We start from the raw sequence: 26,697 nt of genomic DNA on the forward strand, positions 1-26,697 counted from the left end.
ATATCAGGACAGCACACATAGTAAGAGTCTGTTGGTGAGACAGTTTCATAAACCAGTGCATACACACAGTTATTTGCATTGTGGTTCTTAACAATTGAATTTCTTACTGTGGATTGCTTGCAAAATTTAAAACCCATTGCCAAAGATATCAGGTTTCTGCTAACACTAATATTCTGAGTCTTTACTCCAATACATTAAATACAAGCTTATGTCCTCGAATCTTGCTAAGGGCTCTCTGGGAGCCGATTTTCCTAACTGCCGACACCCGCTGCCCGTATCTAAAATTTGTGTTTGTGTATGTGCTACTGTGTAAGACGGCTCTACACGAGTGACAGGAACAACCTTAGTTACATTTGTATAAGGAAAACATTTACTCAAGTTCTCCAGGACAGGCATGCAACCTGGCGTTATGTACATAAGCAGACACTGACACGTGCTCAGCACTGCCAACAATGGCAGCTCAAATTTATGTAGCGTCACCAGCACGCCAGGCCCTGCCTGAAAAGCTTTATAGACACTGACCCTTGACCTTTCCCACACCACCTCAGTGGAGGTATTATAGTTTTTTCTACTCTACAGAGGAGAAAGCCCAAGACCTGCAGCACCGAGTAACTTGCACGATAATTATTAAAACTTCGCAGCAAAAACAACTGTTTTCCAAAGAGAGATATTCTATATTTCTATACTTGCATGTTACAGTTTGTTATGTATTTTAATCAGGTGTTTGCCTGGAGTGGAACCATTGAGCTGGTTGCATGCTTTGTACCAAATCTAACCTCTCAGACGTCTAAATTTTTTTAGCTACAAGTGTACATCTAGGCCATGTTCAAATATTTGTGAGGATTTTATCCAGTGTTATTGAAAATGGTAAAACCCAGAAACGACCCAGATGTCCAGTGACTGGAGGCTGTGGCCATAAACTGTGGCCTCCCCGTACTGTGGGGTCAGATTAAATTGTTATTTAAATCACAATCCTTAGTACGCTCCTAATGACATCTGAAGGCACTAAATTGGAAGGTGAGATTTACGACCAAACTGCCAATGAGAGTCAATAATATTCTTGGGGAAATGAGGCATCATAGTCCCAGTTATTCTCTCTCTCTCTCTCTCTCTCTCTCTCACACGCACACACGTGTGCACTTATTCTTTTTCCAAAATTCCAACAACTGCCATGCATGATTTTAAGTGAGATGATGCACATAAGTGCTTGGCTCAGTGTTTAGCCTACAGGTTAGTACTCAAACCTTAATCATTGTTATTGTCAACAATTATTTCCATAATTAGAAAAAATATTATATCAACAAGTGGAACATACGAGGATCTATCCCTTTAGGCTTTCGCATTGCTTCTAAAAGGCACCTGCCCCCTGCCCCCTATGGCAGGTAAATTATTAGACTATGAAAAAACATTGAGTATACTTAAGCACAGGCATGTTCAGTTATAAAACCTTTTAATTGAAGAGTGAAACATTTTCTCCTCTTTTCCAAATGTCTGTGGTTTTGTAAATGGCCATTTCTTGGGACTTTGCAAGTGTTTAATTGGCCTTTTTGTGGTTTTGTAATATCATAGCATCAATGCTTTAGCTGATACTTAAATTTATTTAATCCAGTTTCTTTTGAAAATCCCCAAACTCCCCAAGGCAAAACTTTCATCAGAAATCTTTCACCGCAAAAATAATAAAGTGGTCACCACTAACTAAGCACCTACTATGTGTCAAGCAGCTATTATCATCCCATCTTACAGAGAAGTAGACTGAGGCTCAGCTGGTAAGTGGCAGGGCCATGATCTAATGTCTCCATTACAGGGGCATATAAAATATTGCAAAGTCCGAAAGCACCTTATAGAAACACTTTTTTTTTATTGTAGCAAAACATACGTAACATAAGGTTTATCGCTTAAACCATTTTTAAGGGTACGGGTCAGCGGCAGTAAGCACACTCTGTAGAAACCCTTTGTAAGGAAACACGTATCATCATTACTTCCATGCATCCCCACGCTTCTGTCTCACGTTAAGAGCGGATCCAGTCCTTCGAGGTAGGGAGAGGAGAGGAACAAAAAGAAAGGGATTCGACAACTGATAACCACAAGTACGTGATCCAAAGTTAGCAAGGCGTTGCCCAAGCGGCCGAGCCACGCCCAGGCACGCTCCGCAGGCCTGGTCGGTGCGGGCGCCCTGGAAGGCCGGGCGGGAGCTCTAAGCTGCGTGGGAAGTTCTCTGATGTACGTGTGTGTGTGCAACCCAGACACACAGCCACACGCGGGACCAGCTTGGCTCTGTCATTTCAGGATGGTGAAGGAAAAATTAGGAAGAAATCATTTCTTTGAAGCTCCAGCTGGAGATCTCCAGGTCTAAACCACAATCCCCATGAGGCAGGCACAGCATGTGGTATGGATTTGGAAACTCTGTCATGCGTGTCACCGCCAATCCAGCACAGGGCAGACACCTGTGCATTTACTCAGCCTCCTCTAACACCTGTGAGGGGCGGGCTGTTATCACGTACCAGGCCCCGGGAACGGACCACTTGGAGACTTCCAGGTTATCGAGGGTACGGATAAACGAACCATGCCTGATAGCCATGAGACATGGCTGCTTCTACCCAAAACTCACCTCCAATCCACCCCCTTCCCCCCACTTCCACAGCCGCCACCCTAATGCAGACCACGACCATCTCTGTCCTAAAATGCTACAGAGGGACTCTCACTATGCTTCCTGCGATGACCTCCCACACGGCCACCAGAGTCCCGCCATTCTCCCACACGTTGGTTTCCACCCTCTCCTTCTCAGTGCTTATGAAAGATAAGGATTTTCAGTAGGCGGAGAACACCCCTCACTGCCGCCCCACCACCTCTACTGCTCCTTCCTAAGGAAGGGCCCTTGATAAATGTATTGGTCAGAGCCCGCAGCACCAAGGGGGGTCACTTTACCACTCAGGACATTGCGTGGGTCGTTCCCCACCTCACCGCCTCCCTGCGGTCAGCACGGGGGATGGGGGCTGCTTTCTAGCAGCAAGCCCAGCGTCCCGCCCTCTCTCTGCTCTGCCCCCGACCAGGCAGCTGTCTGGTTAGTGGGCTCTAGACTTTTCTTCAGGCTGCCTAAAACCAGTCCAGGGTGGAGGGAGAAAGTGAGGAGGATGAGAAAGAACCAAGAAGCCTTTACACCAGAGCTCGATCAGGGGATCTTCCAGCGTTAAATGAGGAGATGCCTCAGGTTCCGTCCCACCTTCTGTAGTATTCAGCCCTCCTGGTCATGAACCCCACTAGACAGGAGGTGTAGAGAGCAGGGTATCCGAACTCGATCCTCTAACACCCACACGCATCATCTTCGAGTGCTTGGCTATAACCCTCTCTCTCCTTTGTGGGGAGGAGGTGCTGGAGGAGAGAGAAAGAGGGACCCCAGGCAAAAAGCGTGACCTTCCTGCCTTTGCAATAAAACTCTGAAGTTAAAAGGAATGAAAGCACAAACTTCCGTTGCCATCACAGCTTTCCAGATTCAAATAACCGGCAAGTGGGGACAAAAACGTTGAGTTTTGTCACCACTGGGGTACAGTCTGTGCGCCCACAGAGCAACAGCGAGAACTGGGGGCTGGGAAAGGCCAGGGCTCCTGGTCAATGATATCTTTGTTGAACAATCTGGTTTCTGTCCAGGCAGACCCAAGCTCAGACAGGAAGTATGAATCACAACACCCATTTTTGTTCTTTCTTTCTCATCTTTTTTACAGCTTTGAAAATCCTCCTCAAGAAAGGGTGTTCCTGAAATGTGTTTTTTCTTCACTTCATTTGCTTATTATTATTAAAGGTAATATAAAATAGGTAACACCCATGATACAGTAAATGTGTATGTTATATTTGTATATGTTCCATACTATGTATGCTCTATGCTTAATATAATAAGTTACAACGTTGACAGGCAGAATCTATAATCCCTTCCCATGAGAGGGGGCTAGACATAGAGCCTTACTTTTTTCTTTTTTTAAGATTTTATTCATTCTTAGAGAGAAGGGAAGGGAGGGAGAAAGAGAGGCAGAGAAACACCAATGTGAAAAAGAAACATCAACCAGTCGCCTCGCACGCACCCCGAACCAGGAGCCTGGCCGGAAACCCATGCTCGTGCCCTGACGGGGAACTGAAGCTCAGCCCACTGAGCCCCACCAGTCAGGGTGAGCCTTGCTTTTGGCAACAGGTAATGGGATGTCTGGTCCATGTTTAGGTCACAGGCAACTGTAACTTCCTCCTTGGCAGCCCGCTCTCTCCCCTTCCTGGCTTTGATAAAGCAGCCGCCCTTGGAGAGGCTCCTACGGGGCAAGAAACTAAGTGAGCGCCCGGGCAGCCGGCAGCAAGGAGGTGGGGGTACTCAGTCCAATGCTCCTCAAGGAAATGAATTTTGTACATATACAGCAGGGTGACCACGCTAACAATACTGTGTTCTATAGTTCAAAGTCGCTAAGAGAGTTAATCGTTTAAAAACAATTTTTTTATCGACTTGAGAGAGAGGGAGAGAGAGAGAGAAACATCAGTTCATTGTTCCACCCGTCCAAGCATTCACTGATTGCTTCCCGTACATGCCCTGACCCGAGAGTGAACCCACAACCTTGGCCTATCAGGACAATGTTCTCATCAACTGAGCTACCTGGCCAGGGCCCGAGAGAGTCGATCTTAAAATTTTCATCACAGGAAAAAATTGTGTAACATTTTGAGGTGAAGGATATTAACTTATAGTGATCATTTTGCAATATATACATGTGTCAGATCTCTATGTTGTACACCTTAAACTAATTCAAATGTATGGCAATTATATCTCAATGAAACTGGAAAAATGTTTCTTAAAAGGAAATAAAATTTGTCAATAGCCACATGCACTTGGAAGTGGGTCCCTCCTCAGTCCCGCCTTCAGACGAGACCCCAGCCTGTGCTGACGCCGCAGCTGCCGCCTCGGTGGAGACCCGGGCCCAGGAACCCAGCCCAGCAGTGCCCGGACTCCTGACCCACAGAAGCGGGGAGATGCCTAGTGCGGTCGCTCTGAGCTGCTGTGTGTTGGAGCAACGCGTTACATGGCCATACACAACTAACACACATACCATTAATCACAAGTGATACTCATTGTACGGCCCATCGCAGAAGAGCAGCAGAAATCTGTTACCCAGACACACGCCCCACCCCGTTTGGAGTCTGCCCAATACTCTGGAGCGTAAGATCTGACAAGCTTGATGACAGTTGTAATTAGACGAAGTCTCTCATGAAGCAATAGTAATAAAGCATATCTGAGATCTAGATTAAGTTTAAACTTTATACTGTTATAGAAACACGGTTCCTGTTCCTAGGACAAACAGGGTTGTGTATTTGATTTCCTCCCAAACGGAAGCCTAGAAAACCTAGAAGCCTGCGCTAACACAAGATTAAGGAGCCTCTGATATCACCAGCGGGGGACCAGTCAGCCTGGACCTTTACTCGTGCTAGAAGAGGCTTCTCTGGATCTACAGCTTCATGCTCTGTGCCCCGGTGGGGCCGCCCCCAACGCCTGGCCACAAAGAAGACTGATTACCTTTGCACAGTGCACAACGCCCATAGTTACCGCCGAAAAGGTGCCGGGGAACTCTCAAAGGATGGCCTTCCAGAGAAGGGCACTTTGTCAATTTTCCTGTCAAAGGATTTTTTGGTAATGTGGTCCAGCTCTGCCATGGGCTCTCCAACACATCCTACTACTGCCAATTACCATATTTTGCCACGTATAATGAGCACCCATGTTTTGGGGCCAAACTTCCAGGAAAAAAAAAACTTTTGCTTTAATTTTTAAATTATTTTTATATATGTATATTTAGATACTTATTTTTGTATTATAAAGGAATTTTAGCATTTATTTTTGAACATATTATGGTACAATAAATTTTATGTAACAAATGATTACAAAACACAAGAACAGATATGAGGTATGTCAGGTATTACCCATGTAGGTATGTCAGGTATTACCCAATACACATCCTATTTCTCTCAAAAATTTGGCCAAAAAGTGCATACTATACACAGCAAAATACGGTATGTCTCATCAGTATCAGGCAGCCCTCACCAGTTCCCTAAGAATTTTTCACACGCATCACCTCACATGATCATCATGCAACTACTCGGAGACGTGTGGCCAAGCACTGTCGTTGCCATTTGACCAATGAGAACGCTGAAGTGGTGAAGTCTGGTTTTGGGTTCGGGTGCCTCCCCGCACAGCCTCGGCCAGCAGGTGCGGCGCGGCGCACGCATCTGGATTCAGACCGGAACTCACGGTCTGTCCAGGGGGCCTCAGGGCCTGGCTCCCCAACTGCAAGTGGCAACGGCTGTCCCCTCTTCATGCCAACTTAGAGCCGCATTGGTCACAAGAAAGACCGAAGCACAGGAAACGGAAGAAATGGACAAGCAAATTCAAGCCGACCGTGCGATCTGCAGACAGGTGCCTCCTACACCAGCAAGCGGGAGCGCTTCAAGCGCTTCCACCGCTTCCACCGCAGATCCTATGAGAGTGAACTTGACCCATCCGCTGTTTCCAAGGTGTGTTGAGCTGGGCCATGTGGGAGCCACAGAGGTGAGCGAGAACTCGGCGTGGACGCTCAACGGGAAAGATTAGGAGCAGAAAGCAGGGTCACCCGCCGGGCTAAAAGATTTAGGGGGGCAAGAGCGGGGAAGGCGGGCTGGAGTCACCCTCCCTGACCCAGGAGGCCTTGGCAGGGCTTTGTTCCGGGGAGCAGAAGGAACCCCCGAAGGCGTCTGCAAGGAAAGAAACTTGAGCCGCAGGGCGCTTCAGGAAGATGAACCTGATAGAGGAGGGAGTGTGCGTGGCCAGGAAGGTGAGAGCCCGCTGGGGAGACCATGCAGAGGACACAGTGGACACTGAGACTCCCTGTCACCATTCTGTCCCCCAGAAAACCAAGCAGTTCGGTCACATTACTCTGCAGCCACGGGCAGCAGAGACACACAGTGCATGCGTGCAGCCGGAGCAAGAAGGACTACAGGCCTGAGTCAGGGGGGTGGCGGCCAGAAAAATGTGTTTAAAATTAAGCCAGGGTGGGGCTGCCATTCTGTTGTCTGGAAAACGAAGAAAAGAAGCCAAAGAAAGAGTGGAACTGGTTCCCATAGTTGAATAATGCCAGAATGCCCCAGATGTTTAGATTGGAGACTCAGCCTCAGTCCACAATTATTTTTATTAAAAACACTAAAAGTTACCAGGAGAAGAGCATTGTTATTTTTACATTCAAGCCTCATGCTTGAATGTAAGGGACTTGGTAGGGACAATGGCCCTGTTTTTACCTCATCACTATTGGCTCTCTGATTAGGTTTACACATTTGATTCATGCTTAAATAATATAAAATCACCAGAGTTTTACAAGTGGTGGCTGCCTGGAAGCAGAACTCCCAAGATAAAATGCAAAAATAAATTCTTTCACATGGAATCAATGTTAATGTTGGAAGAGTCCCCAACCTATTGATAGATGGCTGCATTCAACAAAGATTCCACTACAGACAAACAGGGGAATCAGCATAGTTTCCCAGAACTAAACGTAAATCTTGAAACTGTCAGTCTGACCATTCATACATGCAGCGGGGCCATTCCTATTACCCATTCAGATCCAACAGCATTGAATAAACGGGTAGCAGGAAAGGCAGAAGAGAGGAGTAAATGGAAACAAAAAACACGTACGGAAAAGATTACTTTTACTAGCAACCCAAGGATGGCCAACTGATGAACGCGCCGATACCCTCTCACGCCCATTGGGCTAACGGTATTCAGTGACTGCCTGGATCGCTGGCTGTGGGGAAACCGAATGAACGCACTCACACCCACCGACACGCACACTGCTGCCGGCATCGAAGCTGCTACTCTCCGCCGGGAAAACAGTGCAGCGGCACTTCCTGCGCCAAGAACGCTGCAGATGTGTGCAGCCTCGGACCCAACGTTCTCGTCTGCGGGCAGGCTCCCAATAGAAATAATGAAACATGTAAAATAAGTAACTCTTTGCGCGAAATTCCTCGGTCACTGTTAGCTTAGAAAGCAGAAATAGAAACCACCCGAAAGTCCAACAGGATAGCGGTTTTGTAAATTATGTGGTTAGTCTAGCAATTCACAACAGTAGCCATGGAAACAATATTAATGGTGAGTATTGCTGTAAAAAAGGGGAAAGGCAGAAATCAGAACTGGGTCCTGTACCGCAGCTTTGTACATAATACATGTGAACACTTTAGAACCGAATTTGTGCTCTGAATGAAGAGACTCACTCTGTGTGTTTCTTGTTCCCAAATAATCAACAGCTGGTAACACCGACCCACTCCTTGTTGAAGACTATTGAACAGTGACTTACATGCTGGGCTTATTTTGTGAAATCCTTACAACACACCCAAAAGGAAGGATTGTCCTAGTTTGATGGGCTTTATGGTGGTTAGGTGACTTCTCCAGGGTCCTACAGTGAGGTTTCACCCTGGTCTGTGTGCCCCCAGCTCTCTTAACACTTGTCCCGAGCTGTTCCAAGGGGAGGAAAAGTTGTATCAGGGCATGACTGTCTTTATTGTCATGCTCGTCCGGTTCATTGGCGACCATCCTCTCTCTTTGCAAATGACTGCATAAGCGAAGCCAGTGGCTTGAAAGACGGCTGGTTTCAGGCAGAGGCCATCTCTGGGCTTGGAGAGGGGGTGCTTTGCATGTCGGGCAGGGGAGGTGAAACCTATCCATGCTTGTGTTCTGTATCATTGCTCTTTGCCAGCACATTACTAAACCTCAGATTCCACTTCTCTCCTCAAGGTCACAAGATGTCACAAAATCTGGTCTGTGTCCGTCTTTTCCTCTGGGAGCCCTTGCTGACCTGCCCCACGTGCTGGCGGAGACCCCAAACCACTGACCCTCACTAAAACTGTGGGCGTCGTGCAGGACAACATCATAAAGCCAACACGTTTCAAATATTCACGTGTAAAATCTTTCAAGGTTTAAGTGGCACTATGCCTGGTTGACATATTGAGTACACTTAGGACACCTTCTAGGTGTCCCTTCCAGATGCTGCCACGGCTCCAGGACTGTTTGCGGTTGGTTGCAGAGCCTTACCTCGCACTCCATTTGAAAGTTAACACCGCCACACCTCTGGGCCCCAGAAGTCTAGGGACGAAGGCCACATCTGATGTTTAGCCACTCTCTCCTCCACTGTATTTAAAGTCCGCTCAGAGGACGCAACTTAGATTACAAACTCTTCCCGGGCAGCTGACTTCACACCTGAAGTTCTGGACCAAGACCACAGCGCAAACATGTGATTAATATTTCATACGTCTCTTGGAGACACTGGCGTTTGGCTCGAATCATCTCCCGGGTTTCCTACAGGCGGTCAGCAGTTCCAACTGTCCTGCCTCTCGGAGTCTGAAGAAGTCAATAGACAGGAGTGTCTAAGTTTCTGCGTGTGTGACAGTTTAGGGACTTAGGGTAACACCTACCACATGGAGCCGCCGAAGCTCCCCATGTTTTCCCGGGATGGAGCGTTTCTCTGGGGGGAGTGCTTACAAGAGAGCTCACTACACATTCCGTGTTTCAGTCACTGAGCTACGGGCTTGACATGCGTTATTTTATTTTATATTTGTTGAGGGTCAAATTATTATCTCCATTTCAGGGGTGAGGAAGCAGATATTCAGAGAGATTAAGTGCTGCCCTGGCTGGGTAGGTCAGTTGTTTAGAGTGTCGTCCCCATGTGCCAAGGTCGCAGGTTCGATCCCTGGTCGGGGCATATACGAGAATCAACCAAATGGGTGCATAGATAAGTAGAATGACAAATCAATATCTGTCTAAAAATCAATTTTTAAAAAGTTGGCGGTGGATGTTAAGTTCTTTGCTCAAGGATATATAGACGGTAACTGAGATCAAATTCCGTATCTAAACCCTGTGCTCTTCATTACAATGCTCAGTGCCCTAACTGTACCTACTGTATTTTGCTGTGTATAATATGCTCATTTCTGCCCAAATTTTTGAGGGAAAAACAAGGATGCACATTATCCATGGGTGTAATGATTACATACCATGGGTGTAATAATCCCATATATAACAGGCACAAAAACGCGGGTGCGCACTGTACACGGCAAAACACGGTAACAGTACCCCTGGGCAGTGAGCTGGAGATGAGACGGACAATCCCATTTACAGGCGAGGAGACAAAGAACTAATGGGCATACAGCTAAGTCTACGTTGGAGCGAGAATGAGGGGCACCATCCTGACACCCTCTGATCTCTGCGCTCAGGGTCTGATCTCCGCTGAGACGGGGGACAGAGGATGGGCATACAACAGGTCACTGGGGGCACGTTCTCACGCCTGCAAGGGACTTTCTGCAGCATGCCCTGGAATCCAGGCCTCTGATCTCGAACAAAACGTGTTTTCGCCCCCTTGGAGGGGTGCAGTTTTTCCAGCTGCCTGGTTCCCTCCTCTGCTTCCTCCTGCCCTCTATGTGGCCGGCGGTTCCCCCAGGGCGGCCCTTGGCGGTGCTCCTTCGAGAGTGCCCAGGGCCATGGGGCCTAGCAGGTCAGCTGCTGCCGCTTCTACATGTGACCGGAGAGTTCCATGGAATGTTCATTTTAAGAATGAAAATGGAGAAAGGATACAATGCTTTAGGAGGAGAAAGGATACAGTGACCCCTGCCTTAGCCTATTCTCCCAGGCAACTAAGGATGAGAGATCATGGGTGATATTGGGATTTATAATAAGAGACATATCTATTTGGCCTTTGTCCTGTCCTAGCATGCAGCTCCGAACACCCTTGGCATTTCCTAAGTGATGAGTAATGAAGGTGACTTTCGGAAAGCACCTAAGTAACCTAAGCACAGGGGCAGGTTGCCAGGAGCACGAACCATGGGTTTAGAGTGTCGAAACTTTCAGTCTGACCCCTGACCTCAGGGGAGGGCAGAGGGGCTGGAAGTTGAGTTCAGTCACCAAAGGCCAACGAGTTCATCGAACGTGCCTGTGCAATAATGGAGCCTCCATAAAACCCCAAAAGGATGGGTTCAGAGAGCTTCCGGGTCGGGGACCAGGTTGGGATTTGGGGAGAGTGGCTCCGGGGCCTTTCCCCACACCTTGCCCTGCGCATTGCTTCCATCTGGTTGTTCCTGAATTATATTCTTTTATCATAAACCGGTCATCTAATAAGAAAAATGTTACTCTGAGTTCTGTGAGCCACTCTAGCAATTAATTGAACACAAAATGGGTGTCATTGGAGCCTCCCATCTATAGCCAATCAGTCAGAATCACCCATAACAGCCTGGACTTGCAGTTTGGGTGGAGTGGGGTGGGGTGGGGTGGGGTGGGGGAGTGCCGTCTTGTAAGACTGAGCCCTTAACCTGTGGAGTCTGATGCTGTCTCAGGCACACAGTTGTCAGAGTCACGTGGAGTCTTTGGGTCATTGCAGATGTAATTAGTCAAGATTAGATGTAATTAGTTAGGATGAGTCCTAAACCAGCATGACCGGTGCCTTCATAAAATGTGGACATTTGGACACGGAGGCAGACTCACGCGCAGGGAGAATGCCTTGTAAAGACTGGAGTTCTGCTGCCGCAGGCCAGGACAGAGGCCAGCACCGGGGCCTTCCCTAGCACCTTCAGAGGAAGCATGGCCTTGATCTTGGACTTCTGGCCTCTGAAACTGTGAGACAACACATTTCTGTTGTTTAAACCGCTCAGTTTAAGGTATCTTGTTACAGCAACCCTGGGAAATTAATGTGCTGTTTCAATGGATCACTTTAAAACCCAAAGTTCCTGGATTCCTACGAACAGAGGATGTTACGGTTAGATCCTGCTTACTCTAGGTCTACAAATTTGGAGCTTACCTCTGCAAAATGATTGTGCACCTAAAAGGAAAAGCTGTGGCTAGCTTTTGTTACAAGTTATATAATTAAGATGTAAATGACCACATTCTCTTTTCTCTCTTCTCATTTTCCAAAGATAAAACATGCTATATATATTTTTTGGCCACTTAGCCGAAATGGAAGAGTTACTTGCAGGGCATACATACCAGGAAGCAACTACTGGTATTTGATGCAAATCAGGACAAGCTGCTCAAACAGCGCTGACCCACGCAGGGCCTCGTGCAAACCTCTACCCTGAGCTTCATTTGCAGAGAACATGTAAACCCACAGAAATACCCAACGTGTATTCAAACAGCCTCAAAAGGTTTTGAAGTTTTAAAGAAGTGCCAATAAAACAAGCGTTCGACTTCATCTCTGAAAAAACACGGCTCCCAGAAGAAACACGATTCATTCCAGAATTGTTGTCTGCAGTGGTGTTCTCTCCTCTCAACACTCGCTTCCCTGGGAAGTCTCCGTGCACCTTGTGGGGCAGGAGGAGCGCCCAGTGAGGAGGGCGTGGGTCTGACAGCAGCACCCACCCACTCCCACCCCTCACACACTAAGGCCTGGGGTGCAGAGAGAACTCAAAAACAAACCAACAAAACTCTGAGGTGAAATACAACGCAAAACAACCAACCAAAATACATTTGCATAGTTTCTGCTCTTCTCTGCGCCCTCTTCCCGGTGCACCCAGAACCCCCCACTCCCCACCGCCTGCAAGGCCTTTCCCAGACGCAACTGGGCTCCGATAACACTGACTTCGTCAGTCCTGTTGGGATCGTGCTTTGTGTAACTTCACCATATATTACTAATGCCAACACATTTTTGTAATATTTAATGTGCGGCATCACCTGATCTGGGGGAAGGCGTACTATAGAGCTCTTAATCGGTTGAGAAGATCATTCCTTGAGTTAGAGGACATGCCTCACTGTCACTGTCCCCTATGGGTCTGTGGAGGAAGCAGGCTCTGGCTGAGTGGTCCAGAGGACTCTCCCCTCCCCCAGCCCCTCTTCCTCCCGATAGAGTAGGCAGTCAGACAGACGTGAGCAGAGTAGGAACACATACCAGGTACAGAAGGTCACCAGGGCAAAAACGGCACCTAGCAACGGATGGTTGTAGGGTGGGACCTCGCCCCCAGGGTGACCCTTCGTCCCCTAGCACATGGCTGGTCATGCAGTTTAGACTCCCTGACCTTTTGTATCTCTGGTCAGTGTCGTTTCCCCTGACCTTTCCTCCCCTGGCATGTCACTAGTCACGCTGTAGACCCCTTAGAGGAGGAACAACTATAGACCCCTTAGAGGAGGAACAAGGTGGCCAGAGAAAAGCCTCATATGACTTCCACATAAGCCCTGGCACAGCCACCGCCTCAGGCAGTAAGGCCCAGACAAGCAGCACGGTAGTGGTGCAGCCACACGGCAGGCCGCCTCCAGCGCTCCTTGGCCAGACCCGGCCCAGCAGGCAGGTCCCTGGCTTGTCGCTGGCCACCACCCAACCACCCATGCTGGGAGGCCACCTCTCTCCTTTCCTCCTTCGGCTTAGAGATCCGACCACGGGGAATTTGTAGCTCGGCTTTCCGAAGTCTAAACCTCATGCGGAGCAAACGATGTCGCCCGGACCCCGACGCAGCTAGCCCCGGGGAGGCTCGCGTCGGCCGGCGCGAGGGCAGGACACACTGTGAAGCCTGACAGGCCCTGGACACTTGGGCTGCGGTAAGAGGAGAAGCGTTGGCGTGAGAGGTGTATTTTGCGGTCTAGAACGGACACAACATGCAATTAACAACGTTCAATATATTCTGAACTCTGAATCAATGGCACTCAGGAAACAGCTGTCATGGGTCAGGTGGCGAACCCGTGAGATGACTCGGGGTGTCTTACTGGAGCTAGAAGGACGGTGGAGGTGTAGATGAAGGACAATTGGCCGCGGCCGTGAACAAGGGGGCTTCGTTATACAATGGTTTCTGTTTTGAGGTGTGTTTGAAATATTTCTTAATTAAGAAAAAAGAAACAAAAACTAGCCTTAATATAAACAAGGTACTAACTGACTTTAAGTCACCACTGGATGCGGCCTGCGTGTCCCCATTCACAGCACAGGCTGGGAAGGGACCACAGACTGCGCAGGGTCACTGGTGCATGCCAGGAACTCAGATATTAAATAATAAGTCTTCTCAGAGCTACGAGGAGAGTATTTTTCAGTGAAATGGAATATTTCCTATTTCATAAAGTCAAAGGGAATGTCATTAAATATTTCACAAAGTGAAAATGTCACAGAGAGCTACAACACTATAAGTACGGGCAGCCCCACTTGTTTCTGTGCACTTTAACTCTTTTCTTTAAGGGTCATTTTAGCTCAGATGCTGTTCCCATCCTTTCTCACATTTTTTTTCTCCCCTAACATGTGAGTAAAATATTGCCATTATCCCCATTTCAAGGATGAGCAAACCGAGGCTGAGAAAGGTTGCCCAGAGTGCTCAAGGTCACACGAAGTGCTCAGGGTCACACAGCGGGTTGCCGTAGGGCTGAAACTGGAGCCAAATCCAAATGCTCCAGTTGCCAAGGTCATTTCACTGGGCAGCGACACGGCGTCCCCGGCGCGCCTGCAGTCCATTCTAGCGCCAAGGAGCGCAGGCTCCGGAGCCACACTTCCTGCCAGCTGGGAGACCTCAGGGAAGCTCATACAGTGACACTGCTGCTCCTCGGTTTGCTCATCTGTAAAATGGGCACAATAATAGCGCCTGCCTGTTAGGGCTGCTGTGAGGATGAAATGAGCCGACATCGAGAAAGCTTCTGGAACCGCGCCAGACCCACAGGAGGAGCACGATCAATATTAGTCGTTGTTATTCTTACGTGAGAGGATTAAACGCTAGGAGGAGAAATGCGTGACCAAACCAACACTTCAGGAGCAGCTGAGAAGTTACTACAGCCCACGCCAAGGCTCAAGTTTACCTTCAATTGTTGAATCATTGATAGCAAGGGGAATACCCAGCTCGTAACCTGCGGAGTTCGGGCCGCAGGAAAATGTCACCCTAGTAGTGAGACAGACATTAGATATTTCACTCTCCCAGCTGCGCTCAACAAAGCAGCCCAGGGGGTATCCATTACCACCTCTTCAGATCTCCCCAGTAAAGGGGAAGCCTGTTTAAAACACACACACACACAGTCTGGAATTTAAAATGCTACGTAAACAAAACGTCTCATAGCCCACATCTTTGCAGGGTGAGTAAGAGTGGGATTTTGCAGAAAGAGAAAGTGTTATTTCCAGAAACAGAAACTGTCTCCATTTGACACCTCTGCCACCATATACGGTGCCTGTCTTGCCAAGGAGAGACACGGTACACCAGGCAGCCAAAAATAGGCCCAGGCTGTTTATCAACAATGTGTGATTGTACATTGGAGAAGCCGAGCCGAACGTGTTCTTAGAGTCACACGTCACACACCTATTAGGGCCGCTTTATTAGATGGTGCCTATGATCGCACCCTGTTGAAAATGCAAAGCCCTGTACCCCGTACGACCAACCACCTCAACATTTGGAACCAGAAACATGACAGCAGGGACTAAATCACCTCGTTTTCTTTCTCTATCAAGACAAACATCCTTGATAAAATTTCCTATGGTTCTGGCACTTTCACATGGACTGCTTAATCAAGTTAATCCTTGATTATCTGCATGTTTAATGATTGATTGCTTCACTATCTGTGTGCCCCAGGTTGGGCTCCCTTCCTGGTCAGCTGATGGCCTCACCTGTTTACACAGGCAAGCTCCCCGAGGGAGCTTTTAACTTTTAACTGTTGAAAGAAGGGGCAGATGTAGTCAATACACCAATCGCTTCCAGGCCTCCAATTCTCAGTTCTCTTCTGTTCTGTACAGAGTCTCAGCGGAGCTCTTCCAGTGGCACCAACCTCCGCCATGACACAGAGCAGGAGGTCCGTGGACACACCTGGGACTCCCCAGGTGCCCACCTGAGTTAGAGTAGAATCCACTACCTGGCGGCAGAAGGCACCCCGCAGCTGTGTGTTTCTTCTTTACTTAAATTTTAGATTGTTGCATTTAATTAATTATCTGTTGGTTCTGCATGAAATGCAGATTTCCCAATTTTCTGAAATTTCAGAAAATTGGGAAATCTGGCAACACTTGGGCAAGACAACCACCAGTGGGGGCTGGGCAGCAACTGCCCCCTTTGAGCTCTGTGTGCACCCCAGTTGCCACACTCCCCACCCAGCCAGCCTGTACCCTCCTCAGCCCTTGCAGGAACTGTACTGGGACCCCTCAAATACTCTTCCTGTCCCTGGTTTACAGATAAAGAAACTGAGGCTTAGAAAAGGTTAAGTGACTTCCTCAATGTCATACAACTAGCAAGCTGCAAGTTGGAATTGCATCCAAAGTCCATTTTGCTCCAAATTGGTGTTTTTAACTGACACACTCTGGTGGCTCACTGTCCCCTGTTAGCATTGGAACTAGAAGGTCAACAGGCAGGACAGACACTCGTGGGTAATTTTCAAATCCCTTATTTACAAAAGGCACCCTCTAACATTAATCAATATAGGGTGTTCTGAATTAGAATATATGATAGCCACAACTTTGTCATAAACTTTTTTTTAAAGGTAGAAGAAAAACACCATCTGTGGAACTGCGGACGGTTTCTCCATCCGGAATCGTCATCGTTGTCGTTGACCCAGAGGCTCCTGCAAACATCTCACTCCCTTTGCTTTGTTCTCCGCTCGCTCTCCTGCGGGTCCACGCGTTTCCCTCCGAACCATTTGAGAGTAAGTTACATCGTACTCCCTGCCTGCGAGGACTTCGCGGGTAGCCTCTGCATTTCCTTACATTCGCGTAACCGTTAATCACCAACATTAGACACCCTAAGGTTAATAGGCTCTCTAACACTCTTTATCACTGGCCCGTTGTCGTTTATGGCATTGTTTTTCCTCCAGAACAGAATCTGGTCTAGAATCAGGGATTACTTGAAACGACCAACTCCTTTAATTTGGAACATTCTCACAACCTATGTTTTTGTCACTGATGACGTTGACCATGTGAGTACAGTCCCCCCCCCACCTCAAACGCCGCCCTCCCCCCCCCCCCCCAATCAGAATGCTCCTCATTTGAGCGTGGATGCTTCCTCACGATTGGATCCAGGCTGCACATCTTTGCTCGAAAACTGCACAGGTGGGTGATGCCCTGTCCTCCTCAGGACGTCCCATCTGGGGGCACATGAGGTCCTCCGCCCCTCGCTGGTGATCTGATTTCCATCACTTAGTCAAGGTGCTGTTTGACTTCTCCACTACATTTTTTTAAAAACTTGCCATCTGTGGGGAGACCCTTTAAAACAATGCAAACATCCTGCTCCTCATCCCAGTTTCCTCCTGGATGGGGCCCCCACTGATGAGCCCTGCCTGATGCAGTCTTCACGAGGTCAGGTGGACTGCCCCGCTCCAGCATTCCCTCCCAGCTTATCAGTTGGCTCAGGCATTTCACTGTAAGGGGGGGGGGGGTGGTCTCCCTTACTCCCACCAATGTGTCTGTTTATCAGTTATCAGTAGGAATGCTATCGTCCACAATTACTTTAGTGTTCGGCTTGTCCCAGGTTGGGTCAGTGGGAGTCCCTTCAAGCTGGCACAGATGTCCTGTGACAGGGCCCGTCATCCTTTGAGCATTTCTGTACCTCGTAGCAGTAACAAGATGTTGCAGGCTCAGGGCAGGTATCTGCCCCAGCCCCGTTCCTTCTAGTGGGGACTGACACTAGAGACCAAGACTGGGCACTAGGGTGCTCGTTGCCCCTGGGGTGTCTTGGGTTCTGGGCCCTGTGGTGGACAGAGTTGAATATGTACACGTACATGCAGATATACATGCAAGCACACATATACACATGTATGTTACATGAGAATACTTCTGCATGCACATATGTCAGAAATGAGCTCCTACGAATACCTCCAATTCCACCTGATCCCCACAATCTCTCCCATCCCATGTCACCTGTGCGTTCCTTCTTCCTCAGTGAGAAGCCTGACTTCCCCAAACAACGCATTTCTTCGTCTGCTCAATGCTAACACACATCTAGAATTTTCTCAGAATCGTTTTGCCAATATCACCACATAAAACATACTAAAATATTTTAGGATGTTTTTGTCTTTCTCCCACACCTTGTCTAAGACTGAGTGTGTGTAGTAAAATAGTATGTTCGCTGTTCCCTGGATTCTTTCTCTTTCCCCCCTCTTCACTGTGGTCGCGGTACTCGTTTGAAATGCAATTGGGTTCATTCATTTTATTTTGCTTTCAGTTTTAGGGTTTTTCCCTTCTTCACGTTTTACTGATTTGAATTTATGTTTTGAGTGTGTGGAACACTGACACGCTCCTCAAAGACAAAACGTCGCTCAAAGGTACTCGGCAAAGTGGCCCTCCCTCACGTAGCCCCGCCCCCTTCTGGTTCCCACCCACCCCTGGCTGGTCATCAGCTTCATTGTATTCTCTTTGTTCTCCTTGTGTCTTTTTATGGAGGTAAGCAGGTACACGTTTTTCTTATTTTTATCTTATACAGAAGTTGAATATACATGCTCCTTTGTACTTTGTTTTTCTAACTTAGTGTCTCCTGGAAATCATTAAAATCCACTTTTCAGGCACCGTTTATAGATAGAGAAACATTCTAATAGGTCTACTGTGTCTAAATCATTTTATTGGGAAACTTTTTAAAGAAATTCATAGATTCTCCTCTCAGTTCTTCAAGACAGAAGCCACCATCTAACATTCTATGTCTTAAGTTGTACCTTGCCTTTGGGGGCCCCACCTCACCAGGGCTAGAGCGAATGTATTAACATCCGGGTCAGATACAACTTCCCAGGGAGCTTCCCTAGGCAAAATGTTTATCTAAAATGGTGGCTCCAAGAGGATCAACTAAGTAAATATTCACGCATACGGAATATAAAAGAAAAGATCGCTTGTGAACCTTTAAACCCTGACAGATATCTGGCAGCTCGTGGCGAATGGCCACAAAAGGAACCAGGAAAGAAAAGGAGGAATTAATTAGGATGACTCAAAACAAACCCAGCACCACTGTTAGGAAACCCACTCCCAGCTCTGCCCTTGGCAGGCCAACAGCAGTTCAAGGCTAACGCTCCCCGACCCCTCCCCTTCCGCACTCTGTCACGCACACCCAGACCCAAAGGCCCCCGAGAGCACTTGCTCTCCAAGCTCCCTACCCACCAGCAGGAAGTGGGTCAGTATTGTGCTACCAGGTCTTCCTACCTTGGCCAAACCCTGCAATGCACAAAGGTCAGGGGAAAAAAGAGCGATTAAAAGTGATTCCCTTCATAACAACTGTCATGAGCACACAGAAGTATAAAAGGAAGAAGGCCAAGATGGATTCAGAATACTAACATCGTAATTAATAGTCTCAGGGGGTTACTATGGCACAAACACAGTCACTGTTGGATAAGGCCTCCAAATGAGACACTGGAGGGGCTCGGCCGCACTCCCAGTCCCGTCTAGCTGGGAGAAGGTCCCGTCCACAAGATCCCACTGGCTGGGAGCGCGTGCGGGGCAGAGCCGGCTCCAGCGATGCCTGAGTCCCACCCTCTGCCCCTGCGGCCAGCCCTCCTCCACCTTCCCCGTCCTGCTCTCACCTTCCCCAGACGGGACCCCGGTCTGCCTGGAGGGAAAGAGAAGCTGGTGGCTTTCCCAAGATACAGACGGCGAGGAATGCACATCTGGAGTTTAATCCTAGACCTGCGGCGGCAACATTTTTTTTCACTTCGTGACACTTCTGACGAGGGAAGGTGCTCATATGCTAGCCAGCCTCCTCTTTGTTCACCAAGATGTCCTGTATCGTAAATACAAACTTTAGAGCCCCAAAGTTGTTCCAAAAGAGAGGGAGGAGGGGAGAGAGAGAGAGAGAGGGAAAGGAAGAAAAACACAACTAGTAGAGATAGATAAAATTCACACCCCTCAAATTTTTACTCAGTGGATTCTAATTTAATTCTTCCTCTACAAGGAAGAAACTGCTCTGTCCTACAGACGGCATTTAAAAGGATCAATGTGTCTAACTGGACAGACACGTTGGAGAATCAGTAATCACAGGGCACCTTTATCACTAAAAGGGAACGAAGTCATAAAAATATCTTCCCCTTCCCAGACAGGCAGCTTGCTGGAAAGGATTTTCCTGAAAGAAGAGGAAATAGAGGACTGGTCCAGCCAAAGAGATGGGATGAATCATGGCCAGTTTTTTTTTTAAAGAGATTTGGGAAACATGCCATCTATGCTCCAAGCAATTTTAAGATTAAAATCCGTAGGCTCCCCTCAAGGTCTCTGAGATAAAGAGGCCCGCCCAGGCCGTGTGGCCTCAGGCCGCTCACGTCCCCATGCGGGCTCAGACTCACACCTGTAAGCGAGGGCTCTGGGCCAGGTCACTGGTTCCAAATGGGATCACACATCAGAACCCTGTGGGATGCGTCTCACGGAGACAAACGGCTGAGCCTGAACCTGGACCCAGACCTGACACTGAACTGGGGAACGGCAGACGACCGTCCTGGGGCTTCTCAAGACGATGTCCAAGCCTCCATCTGGCACTAAATTTCCTAGTCCAACCCGGTTTTTAAAATATTTTTTAAAGTAGTGGATATTTTTTTAAAAATAGTTTTAGGTTTACAGAAAAATTGAGCAGAACGTACAGAGAAGTCCCAGCTATCCCTCAGCCCTCTCCTCTGTTGCCCCATCACTACCACCTTGCATGAGTGCGGTACACTCTCAGCAGCTAAAGCCCATTGTCGGCAGTAGGGGTACTCTTTGTGTTGGACAGTCTGCGGGGTTTGACAGCGTACAGTGCCTGTGTGTTTTCTCGTTTAAAGAATACACCCTTAAGTCCTGCTCTCAAGAGCAGGACATACAAAACGGTGCAAGGGATTAAGAAGGACAAATTTCCAGTTATAAAAATAGGCACAGGGACGTAAAGTATAGCATAAGGAGTATTGTCAATAATATTGTAATAACTACGCATGGTGTCCAATGGGTACTAGACTTACGGGGTGATCCCTTTGCAAGGTAATAAATGTCTAATCACCGCACCTGAAACTAATATAATATTGTATGTAAACTGTAACTGAAAAATAGGCTTCAATGCTTTTTAAATTTATAAACAAAGGAGGGGGGTACATGATCAAAGGCAGTGGGACGGAGGGAAAGCCCAGTAATGTCCACTGACGTTCAAGTCAGATCGAAGATATTCACCTTCGACCGAGGTCTGCGTGCCCAGATACCATAAATGCACAAGTGTCCTTTCCACTTTTTCTTGTTACACCCAGGGTATCTTTCCTATGCAAACCACCTCTGTTACTTAAACTGCCAAACCCGTAGCAAGCCCTGACAATGCGATGTGCTCCCCCTATGTGATAAGCTACAGGTTCTATGACTTTGTCGTCTTACACATTTTTAAAAAATCTAAGTGATGGCAAGCAGATGTCGATAGATTATTTCTCTTGACCCACAGGTAACTGGCAATTGAAGTTCCATGAAATTCAGGGGTTAAAGTAGTGAGAATCTTAGGTGTGAAAATGAAGCTTCCAGAACAAACTTTTTTTGCACAGTTACCCAATTATTGCCCTAGGATAAGTTCTAAGGATAGAATAGTTGTCAAAGAAACAAAAACAAAACAAACAAAAAGAAACAACCCTGTTCTCTAAAGATGGAGTTCTGTTTCCATAAATTACATCAGGAATTAGTAGTAACATTTCAACATTTAAGTTTGTACATATGGGTTTCTTTTTTCAAATTCTAACATTTTCAAGGACCAACTGGAATCAGTTATATTGATTTTATTTCTTTTAATACAACTTTTCATATACTAGGTATAGTTTTAATTGATCAAAGTAATACAGTAAGGAAGTTAGGAGCTCTTTCTCTGACATTACCCTTAAATTAACTTTTCCAAGTACTCAGTTGTCAAAAACATAAAATAACAAATGTTAGCTGAGGGGGTGGAAAAGTTAAAACCCTTGCACATCGCTGGTGGGAAGATAACGTGAAGGTAGCCGTTGCGGAAAACAGTGTGGTTAGTGGTTCCTCAACAAAACTCAAGCATAGAATGACCATACAATCCAGCAATTCCATTCTGAGTGTACTCTCAAAGGAGCTGAGGCAAAGAAGGGTTCAAGCAGAAATATGTACACCACATTCAAAGCGGCAGTGCACACTAGAGCCGGAAGGTGGGAACAATTGGAGTGTCTATTAGCGGACTAATAAACAAATTGTGGTACACACACACACACACACAATGGAATATTATTCTGCTTTTTTAAAAAAGATTTTATTTTTATTTATTTTTAGAGAGGGAAGGGAGAGAGAAAGAGAGAGAGAGAGAGAGAGAGAGAAACATCAATGTGTGGTTGCTGGGCGCCATGGCCTGCAACCCAGGCATGTGCCCTGACTGGGAATCGAACCTGCGACATTTTGGTTCACAGACCATGCTCAATCCACTGAGCTATGCCAGCCAGGGCTGGAATATTATTCTGCTTTAAAAAGGATATTCTGCCCTAACTGATGTGGCTCAGCTGGTTGGGTGTCATCCTGCAAAGCGAAAGGTCACCAGTTTGATTCCCAGTCAGGGCACATGCCTGGGTTGCAGGTTTGGTCCCCAGTGAAGGTGTGTGTACGAGAGGCAACCAATTGATATTTTTCTTTCACATTGATGTTTATCTCCCTCTCTCTCTCACTCTCTTCCCCTCTCTCTAAAAATAAATACAATCCTTTTTAAATCCTATCCTTTAAATCCTTTAAATCCTTTTTAAATTAAATACAATCCTATTTATTTTTAGAGAGAGGAGAAAAGAAGGAGAAAGAGAGGGATAGAAACATCAATGTGTAGTTGCTTCTCACATGCCACCCCACTGGGGACCTGGCCTGCAACCTAGGCATGTGCCCTGACTGGGAATCGAACCAACAACCCTCTGATTTGCAGGCCTGTGCTCAATCCACTGAGCTATGCCAGCCAGGGCTCTTTTCCTTTTTCTTTTTCTTTTTTTTTTTTAGAAAAAGGGGATTCTGACAGATGCTACAACATGAATGAACCTCAAGGCCATTATGCTAGGTGAAATAAGCCAGTCACAAAAAGACAAATACTCTATTATTCCACTTACAGGAGGTATCTAGGTGATCAAATTCATAGAGACAGAAAGTAGAATGGTGGCTGTCAGGGGCTGGGCAGGAGAGTCTAGAATCTAGACCTGCTTAAAGGGGACAGAGCAGCAGTTTGGGAAGATGGAGAAATCTGGGGATCGGTGGTGGCGACAGGTGCACAACAATGTAAATGTTCATAATGCCACTAAACGGTGCACTTCAGAGTGCTAAAATTTGTTATGTATATTTTACCTCAATTAAAAAAATGTATTCAGTTCTTCTCTACCTCCTCTGGAGAAAGGGGAAGAGGTTTAAATTGATTTCAGCCCGAATTTTCCTGAGTGGACAAGCCGCCCGAAGAATAACTGAGACGCCCGCTCTGGAGGTGTCTGCTGAGCACTGCACTCTGGTCCAGGCCACGCACCGAAGACCAGAGAGACCGTGGGCAACAGAAAGCCACGGGTCCCTGCCTTCACAGCGGCCCCCAAACTGTAGCTGGCATCAGACTCCCTTAGAGAATTTACTAAACACAGATTGCTGGGTCCAACCCTCAGGATTTCGGATTCAGGAGGTCTAAGCCAGGGCCTGAGAATCTGCATTTCTAGCAGGCTCCCTGGTGATCTTGCTACCACCGGTCCGGGGACTACACTTTGAGAAGCTTTCACATGCGGGCAGAGACATGTAAATAAGTGATTTCAATCAGGTGTGGCAGGTGCTATGATGGGGCTCCCCCTGGGATACACACTGGTAGGGGCATCTGTCTGTCTCAGGAGGGGTCAAGAAAGCTTTTCCCGGAGGAGATGCTATCAAAATCGGCATCTAAACTGAGACCCATAAGCCACGTAGGAGTGAGCCAGGGGAGGGGAGGGGAAAGGCCATTCCAGGCAGAGAGCACGGTATTTACAAAGGTCTCAAGGTAAGAACACACAATGCAAGACGAAAGTCAGAGGGTGATGGGGCAAGTGACAGGTGAGCAGATAAGCAGGGGTATTTAGGAGACTAGAGTTTATCCTCGGGGCAACAGGAAGCCTCCAGGGCTTTCAGCACTAAAGGATTTACACTCTAAGAACTAAGGCTAGACCATCCCACGTCCCAGGGATGCCTGAGGAGTTGGGGAGGGGACTGTAGCACCTGTCCTGGTCCCTCTGATTCCAGTCATCCCAGCTGATCTCCTGTGGAGGCTCTAGCTCCTCAGGAAGCCAACTGCTGCCCGAGCTACAGGGTGCTTCCGGTCAGAACATCCCAGGGCCACGGTGAGGTCCCACACAGGGGGCCACTGGCCACGGGAGGCTCTTTCAATTTAATTAACCACAATTAAATTAAAAGCCAGTTCCACAGATGCACGGGCCACATTTCCAGTGCTCAACAGGGCTACGGCTAGTGACTAGATACAGAACACTTTTATCTCATCCCAGAAAGTTCTATTGGACAGCATCGGGCCAGGATACGTAAGCAGTGGGTCTAAGACGTGCCAGGCATCTTGGCTTTCCTGCATTAAACCAGCACGCAACTGGTTTGCACATCATTCACGAAAACACACATGCTCAGAGCTCTAAAGCAGCTTTTAAAATTACAGCGTAAATTCCTAGACAACCAGCAATCCCTCACAATATATATTCAAGCTAGAAATATCCTCGATATCACTTACGTAAGGAGGTAAAACAACAACTGTGCCAGGCCACTAGGAAGAATCCTAGAATTACACTTATTCACCACAGCCATTTCTAAATCCTCAAAATAACTGGCCAAAGGGATGGAGAGAGGATAATACCCCTAGATTAATTAATATTCTAAAAGGCCATTTTGACTGCTTATAGCCCCCCAACACTAAGCTTTTAAGGCTTTTTCCCTATTGTGACTCAGTTTGCAGGATTCACGTTATTACAGTGCCAATTCTTACTCTAAGTTCTAAAAATAAAAGGCAAGACATATTGCATGCCAAGTGTGTAACAAACCCGAAGCCAAGGACAGGGCTGGAAATGGATGCAGGGAGGAAATGAGTTACGCTGTGAAATGAAACACACGCCCAGGAGAAAGTTTTAACCTTTGGGTGGAGGACAACAGCCATCCTTTTTAGCCAGCTAACCAACGCAAGGAGCCAGAGGGTGGGTGTTGATTTCTGCAAAGAAAAATCCAGAGATGTTTATATTTTCCCAGCTGCTCAGGAAATAACTGACCAGCCTGAGAGAGAGGGGCAACGCCCCAGGGTCCAGCCCCAAGCCCCAGGTGAAGAATCTGGTGGGCGAGTTCCCAGCAACCAGATAGATGGTCCTCCCAGGTGGCCCCAGCACTCTGGTCCTGATGCTCAGGCACACAGGTGGCTTTGGGAGGTACCCAGACAGACCTCACGTAGCCTTTGTTTGACATTCTCAGGGCCCGGGCATGTTCCAGGGAGGGGCATCTCAGAGAGAAACAAGAGCTGGGTGTCTGCAACGCTCAAAACCACAGATCAGCTCCGGAGAGCCCAGCCACCTGCCACGCCCCACACTCCCACAGCCCTGTTTTCTGCCCGCCCAAGCAAGGGTCAGCCCCTCGCTCCTCGGGGCTCCACCTCTGCCTGCATCTGCCCTTTGAGGAGATGAAAATCGAGATCTATTTGGCATCCTCCTCCATACCCTGTGGAGGGTTTTAACCCTCGGGTTAAAACCAGTTTCTCTGGAGCTTTTCCACCCCATGCCACCAAAAATGGAAGGCCGTTTATTCACCAACTGCTGGCTTGGTTAAACTCAGGAACGATAAGGCCCATTGGGGGAACCAGGGCAAAGCTAGAAGCGGTTAGTATGTGTGCAATCTCAAGTGGCAGGGAACCGCCAGGCAGGGTCCCGGACCAGGCAGCCCAGATGGGATCTGGAGCAGAAAGTGACCGCAGGAGGAGCGGGCGTCTGCGGCATTCCAGAGGCGCAGCAAACGGCACGTGTCCTCCAAGACCTGTTTATTTGCCATTCGGATTTAATGATGAGTTAATGATGACACGGCCAGCATTTATGGAGCTACTACTTTGTGCCAGGTACTGGTCCAAGCACTGAACGCGTACAGATGCATTTAAAGCTCACAATGACCCAGTGAGGTAGGTCCCGTTGTTCCCAGGTTACAGATGACAACTATGAGGTCGAGAAACTTGCCCAGATCTCACAACCAGCACGTGGTGGAGCCTCAGCTCAGATCCAGTCGGCACGGCCCCAGCATCCTGCTCAGAAAGCCCGTGAGCCTGGAACTCCTTTGCCTTGCTTTCAGGCTTCTGAAGGACCGCAGCCCGGCAGGGCCTCCCCCGGTGCCCTGCTCCCTCAGGCTGCAGATAAGAACCACAGTCCCAGATTTTAGTTTGTTGTCTGAGAATCGGACGGGATAATTCCAAAGTAGCTCACAGAGTGTCCCTTTGCCTGGAGAGGTTCTACAACTGGTACCACGGAACTTAGTAAGTGCAATGACCTTCAGTGTGGAATGTCAGCTGCCTCCTCTTTTCTCCTCATCTTCCTCACCCCGTGACTCACAGGAGATTCTTCCACTCTCTCCGGCCAGCCCACTCTGAGAACAGGGCGCCCCAGAGCCAAGCCACTGAGATGAGAGCTTCCAGGGGTGATAGGCGCTGGGGGAGGAGGGGCTGAGATGAGACTTCTCAATTAACAGCCAGCCATTCAGACAGTGGGGTGTCTTGTTCATGAGGGCAAACCTTGTGCAAGGAACAGGTACGTCAGAGCCTGCCTCCTGCAGCGGATTTCAAGTTTGTGGCAATCTATCTATAGGTGAACACATCCCGTCATGC

At 47.8% G+C, this 26,697-nt stretch overlaps 1 protein-coding gene across 1 annotated transcript in view; it reads right to left on the reverse strand.

Annotated features, from left to right (window-relative positions):
- The window catches only part of ATP8B1 (ATPase phospholipid transporting 8B1), a 107,335-nt gene that overhangs the window by 54,252 nt on the left and 26,386 nt on the right, over positions 1-26,697 (reverse strand). The window lies entirely within an intron of this gene.

Source organism: Phyllostomus hastatus, unplaced genomic scaffold (genome assembly GCF_019186645.2).
Source record: "Phyllostomus hastatus isolate PE091 unplaced genomic scaffold, TTU_PhHast_1.1 phas_contig_80, whole genome shotgun sequence".
Taxonomy (NCBI): domain Eukaryota; kingdom Metazoa; phylum Chordata; class Mammalia; order Chiroptera; family Phyllostomidae; genus Phyllostomus; species Phyllostomus hastatus.